General features: G+C 38.0%; 1 protein-coding gene across 1 annotated transcript in view; it reads right to left on the bottom strand.

The window, feature by feature from the left end:
* The window catches only part of LOC143669621 (low-density lipoprotein receptor-related protein 1-like), a 71937-nt gene extending 64633 nt beyond the window's left edge, over positions 1-7304 (bottom strand). Inside the window, exon 1 of the mRNA XM_077144203.1 lies at positions 7168-7304. The gene's annotated coding sequence lies outside the window, so the exon portion shown is untranslated. The remainder of the gene's footprint in view (positions 1-7167) is intronic.
* Positions 7305-14259: the final 6955 nt, after the last annotated feature.

Raw genomic sequence — 14259 nt, 5'->3', positions numbered from 1 at the left:
CCAGACAATGGAGTTGTTAAACCCTTTAAAATAACTAGTAAATATGTTCAAGGAGATAAAAGACAAATTGATAATTTTAGCAGAAAACCAGAAATTATCGAAATAGAAATATTAGAACTGGAAAACAATCCCTCTAATTAAGGACTCATTGGGTTTAATAGCAAATAAGTCAGAAGAAACTAAAAGACCAAGAATGAAACTTACAGAAAGGAGCATAAGAGATATTATGAATACAATTTAAAAGATGTGATATAGGTACAATTGAAGTCCCAAAAGGTGAGTGAGTGGGGCAGAGCAATCTTTAAAGAAGAAAAAATGAGAATTTTCAAAAACGACAGAAGACATTAAGCCACAGATTCAAAATATGCTATGAATGTCACCCACGATAAATTCAAACCAACACAAAAGAAAATAACAACAGCAAACAATACCCTCACAGTTACATCATAATATATAGCTCCTGATAACAAAGGAGAGGAGAAGTCAAAGAAAAATTAAATTCAACTTCCAAGGAGCAACAATACTTTGCAGCTGACTTCTCTATACAAGCAATATAAGTCAGAGGAAAATGAAATGGGATCTTTAAATTGTTGTAAGAAAATAATTACCACCTATACTGAACTACCAGTTCATTACTGGCTATTTTTCGGGCAAAGTCCACAAAATTCCTTGGCAGTCTTCTTCTCATTGAGGAGTTAGAACTATCTCCTCTCCTTGAATTGGGACAGAGTTATCACTGTTTTGTGTTTTGTTTTTTTCTTTCACATGGACAGGCACCAGGAAATGAACCCGGGTCTCTAGCATGGCAGGTGAGAATTCTGCCACTGAGCCACGGTGGCACTGCCCAGTTATCACTGTTTTAAGCAATAAAATACAGTGGAAGTGTTGCTATGTCATAAAAGGCAATGCAGCTTTCATCTTGTTTACGGCTGTAGCTGTGAGCTGCCGTGTAAGAAATTTGATCTCCCCGAGCCATGTGCAGGGCTCCAGCCAGGAGAATGTGCCATCCGAGATGGTCAACCCAGTCCAGCCTTCTGGTGGCTACAGCCCCACAGGACATGTGCCTGTAAACACATAAGAGACCCTGAGACACCCAGCGAGACTGCCCAGCCAAGATTTTCTTAAATGTACAACAAATATTTTGTGATAATTTATGATTCGTACATTTATGTTTTTGCGCTATTCTATGTGTGTTATGCTTCATAATTAAAGAATTTAAACTTTATGGCTATCAACGGTGGGTTCATAGTCAAATGAAAAATGGTACTAAAGTAAAAACCATCGTATTAAAGCATTTATCAAGTACCCATCAAAAAAAATTTTTAACTTTAAATTCTTATAAGGAAAAAACATTCAAATGGTTTGATCTACCCAATTGCCTTGGAACCTCTTTACAATGTATAACACTTCATGTTGAGCATGGAATACTCTAGAATGGATCATTTAAAGTTACAGTGCCTTTAAGTATTTCAGTAAGGGATTTGTTGTCTAAATCAAAAACACTGACCTTGACTTACTTTACTAAAGAATTTCTGCTCATTTGCAAATGAGTAAGCCTCAGTAAAGCTGTACTGGATTTTCACACACAATTCTTCCAAACAGGAATAAATTTTACGCATCAATTTAGGAATGAACACAATATATTTCTTCATTTTATTTCTCCAAGGCCATTATATTACGTTTTGTAGGCTTCATCTCTCAAAACCAAAGAAATTGACAAAAACAAATATTTCCTGCCATTTTAAGATACAAACAAGTACCTGCTATTTTCAAAGCAATCCATAGTCATGAGTGTCATGCCTTCTCATTCTTATTAATAAGCCTAGATAACTCAATTTAAACTCAAAGCCCTGAAATCACCAGATTTCCTAATTTCCAAATCCCACTTTATCGTCTTAAACTTAATTTTCTACACTCCTCTTTAAGATTTGACAGCCCTAACTATGCCTTCTTAAAATTCTCTCTCTTTATTTGGAAAAGATTGACTTTAGTTCTTAACTCTCAATCAAATTTCAGCTCCTTTAGGCTGACTCCACTTAGATATCCTTATTCAGACAGAATCAAAAGACGCCGTGTTTTGTTCATCAGTCCAATGCTTACAAATGGCATCGATAGGCATTTAACACACAATTGTTGAGTAAATGAATAGCAGGGGTTTCTACACTGGATAGAAAATTGGACTATACTACTTGAATACGACGGTAGCTCTATTTCTAAAATTCTCTCATTCTGACAGTTTTACCTCCTTTACTAACCTTTCCTGAGCACCAAGTGTTTCTTTTTATGTGTCCTTGAGGACAGCTGCCATGCCGTCTTCTTTTGCACCCCAACCTGCCCAAGAGCTGGACACCATATTTACACTCAGTAGAAACTCAGTCATTGTTGAATGAATTGCCTTTGAATGAAAACATTTGGAATTCATATCTATATAACATAATTTTCAAACTAAGATTCTCGAGCTTGGATGAACAATTGCTAGCCTGGTTCTCCAAATGGTAACTTTAATAATCAGCTGTAGGAGAGTTTTAGGCTTAGAGATAATGAGAAAATCCCTTCTCATATACTGTTGAATCTCCTTCTCCCCTTAGGAGGATATACATTGTTTCCTTAGCAACCCAGTCAAAAAGGAGCAATGTGTTCTAACACAACCTCAGTGATGGCTGTCAATAGCTCTTGTTAATGCCAAAATTAGCTTAATAATACCCAATGTCTAAGAAGGACATTCTGATTTTGATTTTTTTAATTTTACATATGGAAACATGAATATATGACTCTCTGAATTTTGTCCTAATGATGATCTCAGACATTTTCATTCACTCTGAAAGACACATAGGCTGGCTTCAAATGGTATATTGAATCCACTAAAATTATGCCTGCTTAAAGCTTCTGGGTCTTTTCTGTAAGTCACTAAAAGCTAAAGTTGCAGACTCACAATGCCATGTGCTGTTGTACAGGCGGCTTTGTGAACTGGCTTCTTTTCTCAGAATTGGGGTTCTGCTGCCACCTACAGTCCCAGTTTCGGCACAATGCTTTGCCCTTAATGCTTCACACAAACCCAGAGGGCCTTTGCATGTCGTGTGTGCTGCATGTATGCTGCAAGTTGCACCATGAGCCACAGTGTGCTTCCAGCCTCTGGGGATAAGTGAGTGTCCTGGCTGGGACCTGCAGGCATACGCCTTCGGGCGTGGAGGGAAAAATGGCTCCCAACATTGGGTCAATCAATTCGAGCCAGAATTGTCTTCCCTGGTCTGCCCTGGAGATAATCACTGAGCATGGAGGCTGAGGATCACACAATCTTCCCAACCTAGAAAGTCAGCACTTCAACTTGCTCTGCCTTGCCCTTCCCTCCTGAGTTAGCACCCACCCAACACAAAAATGAATACTGATAAATGGTAGATGCAGAGTTTAAACCTTAGTCATCTGATTCAAAGTCAAAAGCCTTCACAGTATGACAGGCTTGATCTACCCAGGTACATAGAGCAAATCAGCCCCACTTCTGAACAACTTTGACAACATCCCCCCAAGAAAGAAGAAATTTGTTACTTTACTATGGTGAGTTTCTAGACTTTATTTTCCTGGTGGTTTCCATGCAACCATGCCCAATTCCCCACCCACCACCCCCCTCCCCCCCCCAAAAAACCCTAGAGTTAAATGAGAACACGAAATTAGTGGGCTTTGGGGAAGAAAAAAAAAAGAGTAAGAATGGGCACACCAGCCTCAATGAGCTCTTCATCTGGAGGGGAAGGCTGTCATTTATTTATTCATTATTCATTTATTCATTCACTCATTCATGCTAGCATGCTTCTAGAACTGTTAGCCGCATAATCTAAACCATGATACAATACTGTAGGTCCATTCACAGAGATATGAGCATGCATAACTGCACAATAGATACCTTATAATCAAATACCACTAATTTGAAGTAAGTTCTTGTTTTTCCTTCCTCAGATCTCTTTTACTTGATAGCTGTTTCTCTAATGTCTTCCAAACTACAAGGAATATACCCAATGATGATGCAGATATTTCTTTTTACTGCTATTTGTTTCAAAGTTTAAGTTTCCTTAATATTTTTCTGTTACATTTAAATTGTATAACTTCAAATGCACTAATTTCATAATCTCATGAATCATTGAGGTAATTTTCAGTGCAGTTTTTTTCCCTTTTCCTTTGCTTTGTTTCAACTTTTCTACTTCCCTCTCTCACAACTCACCCTTAGCCCCCAATTATTATAACACATATTACAAAAACCACATTTTGTATTCTATGCTTTATATAGTCATGCACAGGTATATAAATATATACACAAAGACAAAATAGCCTCTTTATGCATGCACCTATTAAATTTTCAAAGGGGGCATTTGGTTGTTATCTCTTGGCCATACAACATCCATAGACTCATTAAGTTCGGGAGTCCAGAGACCACCTGCCTCAACCTCTGCTTCCTGGTGTGTGAAGGACAAGGGCTCTAAGCCAGATTTCCTCCACTTGAAGATCTTCCAGATCAAAGACTTGGTGATCTTCCAAATCAAAGGCTTCAGACAGGTGAAAAAAACAATGTGTGCTTCCCGTCTTCTAAGGCAAGTACAAAGATTTTTTTTATGTCTGCATAATATCTCTCCTGCTTCTATTTAAACTCATTTCACAGAGTAATATCCACTGGATCTCCTGTTCCTAAAACCTTTAAAAGTTACTTTATGAAACAAAACCTCTCCTAAATAAGAAAGTGAATGTCGATTCCAGGGCAATTTGAATAGAGGGTGAGAGCACAGGCTGCGAAGTCTAACCAAGTACATTGGAATTCCAGCTCCATACGTGCAGGTTGTATGGCATTGCACAAGTTGGTTAATCTCTTTGAGCATCCATTTGTATATTATAGAGTTCTTGGTGTAAGAGTTGAGACAATACATGCAAAGCACTTAGCAAAAACCAAAGCCCTGACATAAAAGATTTTAGGAAAACACTGCTGACCCACACTCCTACCCCAGAAGAGGTGATTCCCTTGGCTTGGCAGAAAGAAGCAGAAGGGAAGCAAACATTAAAATGCTGTTAGGTGACCCAGAGACCTGGCTAAAAATGAAGAACTGGATGGCAGCCCTGGAGGAGCCTGAGGATCTGAAAAGGAAGTAGCCTGTGCCTTATTTCCTTGGTGGCCTTCAGGGAAAGCAGCATGATCCAGAGATGCCCTTTTCCCAAAACCGATGAGATGGGGCAGCAGCCGAGCAGAAATGGCAGCCTGTAGTCATGAAAAAAGGGCACCTTAGTCAGCTCCCCTGAGGTCCTGCAGATGCAGAGAGGCAAAGGTAAGCATCAACACAGGTAGAGATGCAGTCAGAGGCCAGTGAGCCTCAGGTGTGGACTATAAGGAAGTAGGGCTGTGGATGAATCTTTCAGTAGGAAACTGAATGAACTTTGGATATCTCCCAGTTGTTGACGGGGATAGACGGTGAAGTTCAGAGGCCAGTGGGAATGAGCATTCAACACAATGTACAAGTGTGAACATACCACAACCAGAGAGCAGAGAGCCTCACCCCGTGCCTTGAACTTAGATGCAACTAAGAAGGGAAGAGAGGGGCAAAAAACTCCTGAATTAACTGGAGAAAACCTGAATTGGATAAGATTAAATTCTTGTCTGTTATTGATGAAATGTGGGTCCAAGAATATTAATTCAGGTATAAAATATAACATAAAGCTATTGTGATATGCTCACATTTGAGATCTGTGCAATTTGTATCTGTTAACACAAATAAAGCACCCATTACAGTAGCTGGCATACGTTTCTACTCCATATATATTAACAATTATCATGAATAACAATACAGACTTAGATAACAATTCAGCAAGGCAAGAGGAGAAAGTACAACTGACAAAAGGTTCAGAGGCATGGCAGTCAAGGAAACAACCAAGGTTGACTGACAGCCCCTAGCTGCTGCCCTCTCCCAGGCTGTTCCAGGCAAGTGGGTGCACAGGCCAAGTCTTGGGACTCCTCTAACATAAGCCCCTTGCTATAGAACTCCCTTCAGGGCTGGGGGAAATGTCCTTAGAACTCCACCCAGACCCCTTCCCTTCCTTCCTGCTGATTCCCTTTCAAAGCTGTCAGACTTATACCTGAGCCTGAAAGCTCCCTTGCCTCTCCTACTTCCTGCCCTTCATCCTTCATAGGCATTATTTCCAATGAATCTCTTGCACATCTAACCCTGTCCTAACATCTACTCAACAGAGGATCCCAGCTAACACAGCCTCTGGGGGGCGGGAAGAATACAAAGGGCTTCAGGGAAGAAGTCAGTGTGAGATGCCACAGTGAATTACATGTGGCAGGGCTGAGGGTCAGAGTGTTTGTGCCGCACACCCAAAACACCTGCTGGCCAGGTGTGTGCTTTACCTGTTTGCTCCAGGTGGGGTTTGCAGGTTGGATTAGAAAAGCCAGGCTTTGTCTACCTGTCAGAAATAGAGTGCTGTTGAAAGCTTTTTACGGAGGTATAACAGAGAGGGAAGCTACTGACAACAGCTCAGAAATTTGCTCTTTGAGCTTTATCCTATTCTGGAATGCAAAACTGTCTGCTGCCAAATGAATTCCAGGTATTAGCAAGTATGTGAGAAAAGGTATCTCTTTGCTAATATCATACCATACAATGGAAGGCTGATGCTAAAATCACCAAAGACTTGATGCAATTACTGCAGAAATATCCAACTGTAAAAAAAAAAATCTGTATTGAGAAAACTATATTAGATTTAATTGTGGGAGGAGAGTCTAATTATTTTTTCACTCTGAATCTGTTTCCTTATCTGTAAAATGAGATGAGATCAGATGGATATAAAGATCCATCACAGTTCTAACCTGTTCTTTTAATGGTCATTGAGCCAGGGGCATGGGGCACGGCACCATTTCAAACATTAGTCTCAGAAGCCAAGAGACAGTAGACAAATTTTAATTGCCAGTGCTTTATGCAGTGTCACCAAGGAAGATTTCTAAATAAATTTGTCTTTCTTATAAAACCATTTCATCAGTTAGAAATGCTTGCTGTTGATAGTTTATACTGACAAGTGTTTGAGCAGTTGTCATTGCTAAGTTTATTTTATAGATATTTCTTCTTATGTATTTCAGGAATGAAATTCAAGTAGCTCGGCATATAAATATCAATTGAATAGTAACTCTTAACTCCCTGATACCTTGTCACTGGATCAAGAGCTTTACTTCTGATGCTTTCATGTACGAGCAATAGCAGGATGGGGCTGCGAGGGTAGTTCAGTGGTAGAATTCTTGCCTGCCCTGCGGGAGACCTGGGTTCAATCCCCAGCCAATGAACTTCCCCCTAAAGAAACAAAACAAACAAAAATTTCAACAAATGGTGCTATGGTAACGGTATTCTCACATGGAAAAAGAATGAAATATGACCCCTGCCGTACAGCATACAAAAAAGGAAAGGAGAGAAAGAACAGGATTACTAGACTAAATGTAATGATGCAGACAGGCCTAGACTGATTTCTCAGTCATCAAGAAGCCCTAAGAAAGCCACAAATGACTTTATAGATGATTATCAAGATACTTCCAAAGGGTAGAATGAGCAGCTAGAACAAAAAATAAAATAAGTAAAAGTCTACATATTAAGCCATAAAACTCACCTGCTCCAGACCCACATAAAGAAGATTTTACAGATAAAGCAGGGAGAACTTATAACACCCCATTGCACCAACAACCACCTTTCTTTTGATAAAGCTGAAATCTCAAGTCACAATGCCACCCTTAAATTCTAACTCCACATCTCCAGCATCCTGCAGAATTCTCTAAACCAGTGAATACCCACTAAATTACCTATAGCTAGTTACTTAGGTATCCATGGGCACATTTTTTCCCTAATTCCTCCTGTTAGGTAGCTGTGATATTCAAGTTTGAAGCCTGGAAAAGTTCATTGATGTTGAGCCATTGTTTCTGGTTTGGAAACCATATGAATGTGCCCTGAAATAGTGGTGTTCAAAGAGTGGCTTTGGGTGGGGGATTTTCAATATTTCTTCAGTATCTCTCTTGGTCTCTATAAATCCATAATAAAATTATATTAAAAAAATTAATGATAAGATACATGATGCTTTCTCAGCCTGTTGTAAGATGGGAATACAAGGAATAAAACATCTCTTTTTTTTAAAGTAGCTATTTTTTAGCAGTCACATTTAGTCCAGAGAGGTAACTGTTATGTACTTAGTATGTAGAGATAAGAACTAAGCTGATTAAGGAAATTAAGAATACAGGGGTAAGGAAGACATTGTCTATATTTCAGAACCTCATCTACTCTTTGAGACCAAAGAGAAAAGAGACTTATTTTGTCCATAACCTAAATTTTCTGTAGCACATAACCTAATTCAACTGTCTGGAACTGATCATTTAAATAATCTAAACACAGGGAGCCCAGAAAGAGAATGAGGGCCTTTAATCCTGTATATCTTAATGTAATGCCTGGATAAATCCCAGAGTATATTAAGCAGATAATAAAAAAGTGTTGGCAAAGTCCCTTGAGGGATAGGAGATGAAATATGGAACTATTGAACTTTTCCACCAGGGAAACCCCTGATACTGTGTCAAACATTAGGGACATGCAAATCAATAGGCCAAGTCCTTGATGTTGAGGTTTACTCTTGTGAAGCTTATGTAGGTAGTAGAGAAGCTTAGACTACCTACAGGCATGCCTAGGAGTTACTCTAGAAGATCTCTTTTGTTGCCTAAATATGGCCTGACTCTCTCTAAGCCCAATTCTGCAAGTAAAACCAACCATTGTCCTCCCCCCTACATGGGACATGACATCCAGGGGTGAAAGTCTCCCTGGCAGCGTGGGAGATAACTCCAGGGATGAGCTTGGCCCTGGCACTCTGGGATTAACAATTCCATCCTGACCAAAAGGGGGGAAAGAATTATGACAAATAAGGTATCAGCTGCTGGGAGAGTTCAAATAGAGTCAAGAGGCTACCCTGGAGGTCACTCTTTCACAAGTTTCAGTTAGACATTGCTACCTATCATAGCTTGCCAAACCCCAACCAAAACCATTGCTACCTATCATAGCTTGCCAAACCCCAACCAAAACCATTCCTGCCTATCTGAAAGAACACTTAGGATATTCTATAAGACTCTACAAAGGCTCCATGCACTAGAGTAACTTTCCAGAAACCTACAACAAGATGGGTCCCAGGACCAGATAAGTTCTTAAATGAAGGGGCGCCAGCCTCTCCAGAACATCAACTAGTTCTATCCCCCATTTCCATATTATCGACAGCCCCATTCAACCTGAAAAAGTTAGAATGGGCATAGCTCAAAGACCCCTAAAGAGTGGGAGAAAGATCAAGGTGATGATGCAGTTATACAGAGAAGGTCAGGTTTAACAAATGAGTATGATTACTGAATTATTATATTGATATTTCTTTTAGTCTCCAGTATCTTAGAGCAGCTAGAAGTAAACACCTAAAATTACAGAACTGTAATCCATACCAAACCAAAGTAGTCTAAAGCTAATTGTTGTGATGTGCTTTGACATTTATTGTTTTATGTATGTATGTATTTTTCACAAAAACTCCATTGTAATGATAAATGCACAGCTATATGAGAAAAATAAAGGAAAGTAATTCTAAAAAGAAGTTGCTATTTCTTGTGATCTGTAATATGTTATTTAAAAACAATATCATTATTATGCAAATAAATTATGCCAACTTATTTAAGCTAAATTCCCTTCTCCACTCTCACCTCTGTATCCAAACGCCTCCTCTAGAGAAATTCTAGAGCTGCACTGATCTTTCAGAGAAAGGCCCTCAAATTTTTTCTCATAGAATAGAATTTCGTAAAGTCTGTATTCTCCCAGAAGGTTAAGTTGACATCTACAATTTTCATTATGTTTAAATAGTTGCAAAAAAATGTACTTTTTGATGTATTGTAAACATATTTTTAAATAAAACTGTACCTAAAACTTTTAATATATTTGATGAACTCCAAATACTATAGAGATGTAATAAATACCATTATCCATTTTAAAGATACATGCATGAGCTACTACTGTACAGTAAAAAATTTACATTATTCTTTTCTTCCTTGACTCCATTTCATTTCTATCAAAATCTATCTTTTGTGATATATTTTTAAATCTTGGAAGTCTTTCATCAACTATGCTTTATACTTCTTGGCCACAAATTATGTATACAAATTTAATTTTTATATATTTTTTGTTTCCTATGATTATAAGGCTCTATATGTTACATTTTTTTCCTTTGGGATTGGCTATCCTTACAACTAACAGTATACAATTAATTAACCCACATAAAAAGTAAAATTGCACCTGGGTTCACTTCCCAGTGCCTGCCCATGCCAAAAAAGGAAAAAAAATAAAATAAAATTGCATCAGAAGTACATTATTTAATTAAATGAATTTGACTGGTTTACTGCTAAGTTCGGGTATCCGTGTATATACATTTGTTATTGCTAGAATAAATTTTGCGTCAATTCTCTTTCTATTTTTCTATACTATACAGGTTTAAGTGGCAAGAAACCTCATTCACATAAATAAGTGAAACTGGAAAGTGTGTTGTTACTACAATGTTACTAAGTCTTTGAACTTCTTTGGTATGATATACCAAATACTACACGGTGATGTATCAAAAACTATTCCCAATTATCTATCAACAGATTATTCCATTAAATCCTCTTTCTTTTTGCCCCTGAATTGCAAAAACATCTGTTATATAAGCATTAGAGTCCAACTGGACACCAATATTTAAAATTGTTCTTTCGTTTACAACCCAGAAGTTTGTATACCCTGGGGCAATTAACAGACTTGAGATGGTGGAACAAAACAGCAAGTGGAGAAGAGAAGACCCCTGCTATCTTCCACCTCCAGTCTAGCTTTCTCAGGAAGAAGAATTTAGGAAAGAGTGCACTTAAGGACCTATTAACTGATACTCTTTCATGAAACTACACTACGCAGACAGGGAACCCTAAGTTAAAGCATGGACTTGAATTAATAGTACAATTATGAAAATGTGCTATAGTCAATTATAGCAAATGTTCTACACCAGTGCATGGTGTTGGTGGTGGAATGGTAAATAGAAATCCTATATTTTATCCATGATGGTTTTGTAAATCCACAACTTCTCTAAATAAGGAAAAAAAAATGATGCTCTTGAAAGCTCGTCAAGTTTCTGTGTGGCCTCAGGGGTATACATACTTCAGTTTGAAAACCAGTGATTCAGGACACCAGGACTGCAGGTTCTTGCCAAGAGTCCAAACTGCTAAAGGAAGAAAGAGGCACTACTTAGGCAAGATGCCAAAGGAACTTGGAAATAATCCACCTTTCTAGGTCAATGCTTCTCAAGATGAGTTTCTTGGACCACCTGTATCCAATATTGCCTGGTGGTTAATTAATATGTTTAAAATGAAGATTGGTAGGCTCTGCCCAAACCAACTCACCTGCAGTTTTTAGTGGCAGGAATCCAGGAATCTGCTTACTTACCAAGCAACCCACGTGTTTCTTAGGCACACTGAAGTTTAAGAAAAACTTTCTTGAATATTTAGTTTCTAGTTTATGGATCAAGACGAACCATTAGAAAGGTGCACATACTTAATGACATATTTTAGTCACAGCTGCCTTTACTGAGTTTTTGTCTTATGTCCTAGGATTTTGTAAAAAACACTATAAAAATCAGTCATGTGTACCATAACCTGCCAAACCCCAACCAAAACCACTCCAGCCAATTCTAAAGAATGCCTAGGGCAATATATAAGATTTTACAAAGGTTCCAGGCACTAAGGTAACTTTCTAGAAACCTACAACCTCCAGATGGGTTGCTGGACTAGATAAGACCTGAAATTTAGATGGGACAGCCTCTCCAGAATATCTGCTACTTCCATCTCCCTACTCCATATTATTGACAGCCCCTTCCAATATGAAAAAACTAGAATGGGCATAGTCCAAATACCCCTAAAGAGAGGCAGAAAGATCAAAGATGATGGTGGAGTTACACAGAGAAGGTTGGGTTTGACAAACGAATGTGATTGCTGAATCACTATATTGATATTTCTTTTAGTCTCCAGTATCTTAGAGCAGCAAGAAATAAAAACCTAAAATTGTGGAACTGTAACCCATACAAAATTCTGAAATCTGTTCTACAACTAATTGTTGCACTGTGCTTTGAAATTTATTGCTTTTTGTGTAGATGTTATTTTTCACCAAAAAAGAAAAAAAAATCGATTGTGATAATAAAAAACATATATATTTCTTCTAGCCTCCAAATTCCAGAGCAGCTAGAAGGAAAAATCTGAGATGATGGTATGGTAGCCCATTACAAACCCTGGGATCTGTCCTGTAACTACTTGTCGAAGAGTGCTTTGAAAACTACTGCTTTTTTCTTTCTGTGCTTTGTATATATGTTATTTTACACAATTTAAATAAAAGTTTAAAAAAAGTCATGTGCATAGCACCGTTATATAGGTTTATAAAAATGCTGACCTTTTTATCACTCAGTCTTATTTATTTTAAACCCCACTATTTCAGAAGTTAGCATTAAGAAATATAGCATTTCCCTTAAAGGACTGATAGAGGCTCATTGACACACTGTATTGAGAACTGTACTGATTAAAATTTTTCTTTTTTGCCCTGACTGCCAAGAGTCATGAGCTAATCACAGTAATGATGGTGAGCCTTATAATTACAATTTTTATTGGTTCTGATGTTTTATTTATATATTAATTGTCTGCGTTTTTGTAATAAGCCAAATTCAAATCTAAGTCTTTGACAAGACTTTCTCCAAATAATAGGCTAATGACTTCAGTCATTTCCTTTTAAAATTTTATTACATTTATAACTCTCTCTGTTTATTAGAATAATGTGGGTTAATTATATCAAATATTAGAAAATATAATAAAGTACAAAGAAGACTCAATTCATTATCTCATTATTCAAAGACGGCCACAGTTAATATTTTGTTGTGTTTCGTTTCTTTCTTTTTCTTTTCTATGCACAAGATTCTTTACAAAACCAGAATCCTACTATATGTTGTGAACCTTGATTTTTTTTTTTTTTACTTAATATGATTATATCTATCGACAGCATTTCACCATGCCATTAAATAGTCTCAACACACGATTCATTATTTACACCTTCTTCTGGATGTGCTAAAATTCATCTCTCCTCTGTTTCTAGTTGTTTTCTGCTCTATTGATCTGTGGCGAGCATTTTATACACACATTTTATGCTCAACCGTGATTGTTTCTAGGATACATCCTAGAAGTAAAATTACTCAAAGGGTAGAGACATTCAAGTCTTCTGTGAGTGTCCTACCAAATCACTTTCCAGAAATGCTCTCTGAATCTTTCTAATCCCCCAATCCCCCCAAACCACATATCAATACAACCCATCAATTTTCATTTTGCAAATCCCCTTTTTCCATCCCCATTACCCTAGATCAAGGCCGTTTTGGCTCTCACTTGGACTGCAGTTAGACCTTCTTGCCCACTGGTCCCACTCTCCAATTCTCTAGACCTCCTGCTTGAGTGTGAACCTCTCCTTGCCCTCCTCCTCCTCCCTTTCTCCCCCCACTCTTTCTTTTTGAGTGGACTGGTTTTCTTTTTTTTCCCTTTAAACATTTTCGTTTTCCCTTTGCTCATATTACTTTTTCCTCCTCTTTTATGAGCGAGTAATTGTTCATTTCATTTTTATCTCTTGTTAAAAATTTCCATGTTCTTACCATAATTCTGTGAGGGACCTAAATTGTCCTGCATTTCTACGCAAAAAAAAAAAAAAAAAAAACCCACAATTGGCGCATGGGCCCAAAAGAGTTTTGAGGGCTACCTTCTTCAATCATGCATCTGATACCCTCATTCCTTTGCTTAAAGACATTGAAAGGTTGAACTTTTATTCCTAACTGGATGAGGTTCCCATTTCTTTCCATGGTAATCAAGGCCATCTAAGATCTGCCCCTAGCCAGAACTCTCGTTTCATCTCTCATTACATCTCTCATGACCACACTTCAGTCCAGACACAGCACAGGCTTGGTTCTGCTGAAAATCCTATGTCTGTGAGTTCATTTCTTTATTCATCTCTTTCTTCTCCCATCACCCAAAGTCTGCATATACTTCAAGGTCAGCTTAAATGTTCCTCCGAGTATGACAGGATAAAGCTTCCCCAATCTGAAAGGTTTAGGAGGCCAAAGGATGAGAAAGAAAGAAGGTAGACTGGAAAATTTAAAGTGGGCAGGTTCATTTCTGCGCTCTCGGGCAGAGATCTCCAAACACAA

This window comes from Tamandua tetradactyla, chromosome 26 (genome assembly GCF_023851605.1).
Source record: "Tamandua tetradactyla isolate mTamTet1 chromosome 26, mTamTet1.pri, whole genome shotgun sequence".
Taxonomy (NCBI): domain Eukaryota; kingdom Metazoa; phylum Chordata; class Mammalia; order Pilosa; family Myrmecophagidae; genus Tamandua; species Tamandua tetradactyla.
This window is presented reverse-complemented; position numbering and strand designations above follow the sequence as displayed.